This window comes from Homarus americanus, unplaced genomic scaffold (genome assembly GCF_018991925.1).
Source record: "Homarus americanus isolate GMGI-L3 unplaced genomic scaffold, GMGI_Hamer_2.0 scaffold46197, whole genome shotgun sequence".
NCBI lineage: Eukaryota > Metazoa > Arthropoda > Malacostraca > Decapoda > Nephropidae > Homarus > Homarus americanus.
The window spans coordinates 5,680,554-5,686,553 of NW_024723050.1; positions in this window are offsets into that span (position 1 = coordinate 5,680,554).

Sequence of the window (6,000 nt, forward strand, 5' to 3'; positions counted from 1 at the left end):
CAGGCAGGAGCGGAGGAGGAGGTGTTGCTTGCTGGTGGCTGTAGGTAGAAAGAGGTAGGTCACCACGAGGTGAGGTCTTATATAGCGGAGGTAGGCGTGGCTTAATAGTTGATCTCCATCATGTAAGGCGGCGCTGGTTGACCTAGACCACGAGGCATACACTGGGGAATTCGAGGGTCGGCTAGTCAGCGACAAACAGCGTTAGTAGGGGAGGAATCTACTACAATACTCCCCTTTCCCTCCAGGCGGTGTAGGAGACTTGTTGTCTGCACTGTTGCATCCCACATGTGAGGCATAACGGCGAGGGCGTGGAAGAGCCGGCCGCCAGGGGAGACAACTTTGTCTAGATACACGAGATCTGTGGGAGAAGAGAGGGAGAAGGAGGGTTGTGGAGGCGATGAATGTTGCGCTTCTCTCGCGGTAGGTACAGGGTCCTCAGATGCGCCTGCTGGGGTGTGTGGGTCTGGGTCAGGAGCAGGGGCCGCGTCAGGAAGAGGGTCCATGACAGCAGCAGGGTCCATGACAGCAGCAGGGTGCAGGACAGTAGCAGGGAGTACCTGAGGGAGAAAAGAGGGGTGTGTGGGGCCGCGTCAGGTGCAGAGAGCTGGTTGGTGAGGGTGCTCAGAGGAGGACCAGCTTTTGGGTCGCCATGGTCGCCGGCTGGAATGAGGGCCGCCAGGTAGGAGCGGAGGAGGTGTTGCTTGCTTTTGGCTGTAGGTAGAAAGAGGTAGGTCACCACGAGGTGAGGTCTTATATAGCGTAGTTAGGCGTGGCTTAATAGTTGACCTCCGCCATGTAAGGCGGCGCTGGTTGCTGACCTAGACCACGAGGCATACACTGGGGAATTCGAGGGTCGGCTAGTCAGTGACAAACAGCGTTTGTAGGGGAGGAATCCACTACACACTAATCCTGGATAAGATTTTTTTTTTTTTGAGGGGGAGGGTTTCTAGTAAGTTTGTCAGTGCAATACATTATATGATTAGTTAAGTGCACAGGAATACATATAAACATATTGTAAAATGCAATGTTGAGTTTTGTGAAGATATTTTGATCATGTGTGCATGTCTCACACAGATGCAGAAATCATATCTTATGATGCAAAGCCGCTGCTTAAAGTGATCCCCGCCACAGTAGATGTGTGTCTAACGTATTTCCCGCTGATTAACCATTGCAATAAAGTTGGACCGGCAAACTTGAGCTTTAATAACAAGGATGTGACATGGTTGGAGTTAACATTTTGTGAACAAGCTTCATAATCTCCGTTCCTGGTCTTTTTGTATCAATTATATCATAATGGAATTAAAACCTTTATGAATAAAAGACACAAACATGAAGCTGATTTTACGTAAATTAGAACATGGTTTAAGCTAATGCAACAATACCGAGGTGGGAAGGCTTATAATGTTATCCTTATTGGTCTGTCTACAAGAAATATTTCCATTTCGTTACTTGAGAAAGGATTTGGAGATCATTATGTAATTTGGTATACAGTTTTGCTGATGTTGATTAAGACTAAGTAGTTTCTGTAAGTATTTACTTCCTAACAGTGTGTGGTAATAAATGGTACGAAATCGTCAAGTATACCTGTTGTGACAAGCGGGGTACCACTGGGCAGTGTAGTGGGCCAGTTGTTGCTTGTTTGCTTCATTAATGACATGCCAGAAGCTATACACTCCTCCATTAAAATGTTTGTGGAGGATGCCAAGTTATTTGAGGAAATTAAGAACCAAACAGACTGTGAAGATCTACAGAGAGATCTCTATGAGCTTTAAGAATGGTTGAAGAAATGGCTGCTAAGATTCAATTTCAGGAAGCGCAAGGGATGCACCTGGGTCGCACCAACAGTAAGGAGGCGTATCACATGTCCCAACAGAATGAAGATACAGTACTGCATTAATTGAGACCAAAGGTATGCGATAGACTGTTAATTGACTGAAAATGTCCAAAGGAGGGTCACCAGACTGTTGCTTGCTCTACAGAACCTCAGTTACCCAGAGATATTAGAACGCCTGCAACTACCTATCTTATACTACAGACGGGCGCGGGTCATCGACACAACGGGGCCTGGGGGGTGAAAAATAAGAGTAAAAAGAAATTAAAAATAGAAGAGAAAAGACTGTATTAATCTACACCACGAAGATGGTAGAAAACCAGCTTTTTGAAGTGAGACATTGTAAGAGCTAGCAGACGTCCTCCGCACGAGGGGTCACAGTTCAAGGTTGAAGAAGCCACAAGTCCAGAAAACTGTGAGGGCAAAATTTTTCATCGTGAGAATTGTGAACTCTTGGAGTAATCTGGCAGAGTGTGTTGTGACAACACTGAGTGTGAGCTCATTTAAGGCCAGACTTGACCGCCCAAGCGGCTAATGAGCCGATCAGTGGCAAAGAGGATAAACAAAAAATGGCTCAGAACTTTTTGGCGAGGAGGTACAATACCATCAGTGATTTTCTGTTTTATTTTATTGACTGTGTTTTGTTTGATAGATTGTGAACTGTATTTTGTCATTAAAAGATCAGGGGTCCATTATTTCAGTTCTCTTATGTATATTTCATCTTCAATAGTACAGGTATTATTTTCTTAAATGATTATATTTTTCTTAAATAATTTTTGTGGAGAAAACAAGTTACAGTACTTCGGGGGTGTTGGGTGGTGAAGGTGGTCCCTGGGGGGTATGGAAATTTTTTATAAAAACTCAAGATAGGATTAATTTTTTCAGTGTTATCTTTTTATATTACCCCTGCCAGAGCTTAACTGTTGTTTTTTCAGTGTGTGTGCGCGTGCGTGTGTGTGTGTGTGTGTGTGTGATAACAATAATAATAATAATAATAATAATAATAAACGGTTTATTGAAAAAGTTTGCAGCCCAAAGGCTGAAAATATACATTGGACACAAATGACTTATTACATACATTGGTGGTTTAACAAAAGCCTTCATTAGAGAAAGGTGAAGGAACATACATTGAACATACAGATTAATGTTTACACACATAGATCATGTGAGCTGAGGTGTTGAACAGCAGACACGTAGTGTAGTAACTCCCTCACAGATGGCGTTATGAGGGGCATCACGTGGAGTACTAGTTCCCTCACAGGTGGTGTTATGAGGGGCTTGGCGTGGTATAGTAATTCCCTCACAGATGGTGTTACGAGGGGCTTGATGATGTAGTAGTTACCTCACAGATGGTGTATGAGGGGCTTGATGATGTAGTAATTCCCTCACAGATGGTGTTATGAGGGGCCTGATGTGGTGTAGTAATTCCCTCACAGATGGTGTATGAGGGGCCTGATGTGGTGTAGTAATTCACTCACAGATGGTGTATGAGGGGCCTGATGTGGTGTAGTAATTCCCTCACAGATGGTGTTATGAGGGGCATCACATGGCGAAGTAATTCCCTCACAGATGGTGTTATGAGGGGCATCACGTGGTGTAGTAATTCCCTCACAGATGGTGTTATGAGGAACTTCACATGATGCTGTAGCAACTCATTCACTACGTGGTGTCATAGCATCATGGGGACACCACGTGGTCTGGGGTGTGGTCCCAGGCCTCTCTATCGTGGAGTCTCAGGGGAATTATCACTGGGTACCTGGGACCTCACTGTGTGAAGGTTAGCTTGGGTAAGACTCAACTGCCGAGTTGGTTTTCACTGACTTAAGCACTGTTCACCACTATGCAACACTCCATTCCTTTCCCAAATGAAATACAGAAGTAACTTCTGGCGAGAACTTGTTGATATTCCGGTGGGGAGGAGGGTTCAGGGGAGGGAGTTGGTATGGGCCAACATAACAGTTGACGTGGCTGCTGCTGAGTAGTGCCAGGTGCGTCTGACCCGTCGGTGGTCAAGGGGTGTGTGTGTGTGTGTGTGGTACATATAATTTGGTATACCACAGGCGAGTGCATACAGTGCTCACCTCCTTTCCTAGTTTGAACCTTGGGCACCCACAGTTCAACTTTGTGAATGTACAGTACAGTACTTGACTTTATAGTTGGGAGATTGAAGGTGGACAAGTACAGTGCCAGCCACACTGTCCACTGTGCACCATTAAAAGGCTGTGTGTTAGCCAGAAAAATTGGTGCAGAGCACTTCTGTGAATGAGAGATTTCCGGGGAGTGAGACGACTCTCTCAGAGGCAGAAAAACCCCTCATCCCTGGAATTTTCCAGGTAACGGAAAAATATTCTCGGAAGTTCCAGAAATTGCACATTACATCATCTCTCGAACCCGGAAAAATATCCCCCATCCCCAAAAATTTCCGGGTATTCGGAAAATTTCTTGGAATTTTCCGGAAAATGCCCCCCCCCCCTTGGATAATTTAAAAACAAGATAAAAACAAGCCGGAATTTTCCGAAACATTATTTTTTGAGAAAATTTCAATCCCAGCTGTCGGAGAGTTCCAGGTTTGAAGGATTCCGGCTAATGGAGATAACTGTCTTAAATTTTTGTGTGTACAATTTATTCTGCATTAGTGTTTGTACTTGTGATTTGTGTATGTTCTGTATGTTTGTTTTTGTACTTGTGATCAGTAGGCATTTTTTTTAGTATGTACAGTAGGTATGCCTAAGGTGACAAGACGTCCCAATTTTTCAACAACCGTCCAGCATTCTGACAGCGTCCCAATAATGTCCCACATTTTCAGAATTTGTCCTGAAATGTCCCGCTTCATTAACAAATTAATAAATTTTGACAAAAGAAATTCGAAATATTTTTGAGAGAGAGAGAGAGAGAGAGAGAGAGAGGTAGGTTGGCAGTGGCACCAAAAGTAATGTTTGGCTACTTAACCCTTCTAATTCGTATGATTCCTGTTCCATTCTGGCTGCATGCATAGATGTCATATCGTATTACGTGATACATTTAATATTTTTCTTTCACATGAATGTAAAATCCTGTTTGTTGCCATTTATAAAGGCCTTTGCCGATATAAAAAGTGCACTGCAACGTCATAGTGGTTTTTGTACGTCATATATTGCATTATAATCCTCAGTGTTGGTCAAGCTGCTTGGAGTATTACATGCTTGACATGCACAGAAAATTAGGAAAGTTATTTTTGTGTTGGACTTTGTTTTGGGGGGGGTTGGGAAAATACCCAAGCAAAGGTGTACCTTTAATTCCTCCCTGTAGTCAAAATACCCCTTTCTTCCAAACATGAAGACAGAAAGTGATGTACAGTATATGAAATGTAACAGAGTTTTAGCACTGCACACGGTGGAGATAATAATATTGCTAAGCATCGATTTCACAGAAACACAAAGCTGCTGATGTCAGTGCCTTGTCTAGCAAAACAGTCATTACCTCTTTTAAAAGTGTGTCCCCTAGCAGTAAGGATCTGGAGGTGGCTGCTGTTGAGACTTTGTGGGTCTACCATACAATCAAAGATAATCAAAGCTTCCTATCTAATGACTGTGTGTAAAAAATCTTTCAGAATTTCTTTGAGCCAAAATTTAGATTTGCCAGAACGAAATGCCATACAATTGATACAATTGTATTTGCACCATTTTCCTTATCAGAACTAGATAAACAGTTGAAGGATGCTCATTGTGTGACAATATTAACTGATACAAGCAACCATGGGAGCACCAAAATCTTCCCTGTACTGATTCGCTTCTTTCAGCCCTATAAAGGTGTTTGTAGTGGAATTCTCCCCTACAAACGCTGTTTGTCGCTGCCTAGCCGACCCCACCAATTCCCCAGTGTATGCCTCGTGGTCTAGGTCAACCAGCGCCGCCATACACCACGGAGCGGGGGTCAACTGCTAAGCCACGCCTACCCCCGCTATTTAAGACCTGACCTCGTGGTGATCTCTCTCTTTCTACCTACAGCCGCAGCCAGCAACACCTCCTCCTCCGCCGCTGCCTGGCGGCCTTCGCTCCTCCTCTGCCTGCCTGGCGGTCCTCGCTCCCGCTGGCGAGCATGGCGACCCACAAGCTGTCCTCCTCTGAGCGTCCTCACCAACCAGCTCTCTCTACATCACGCTTGTAACCATGCTGCCTTCCCAGCACCAA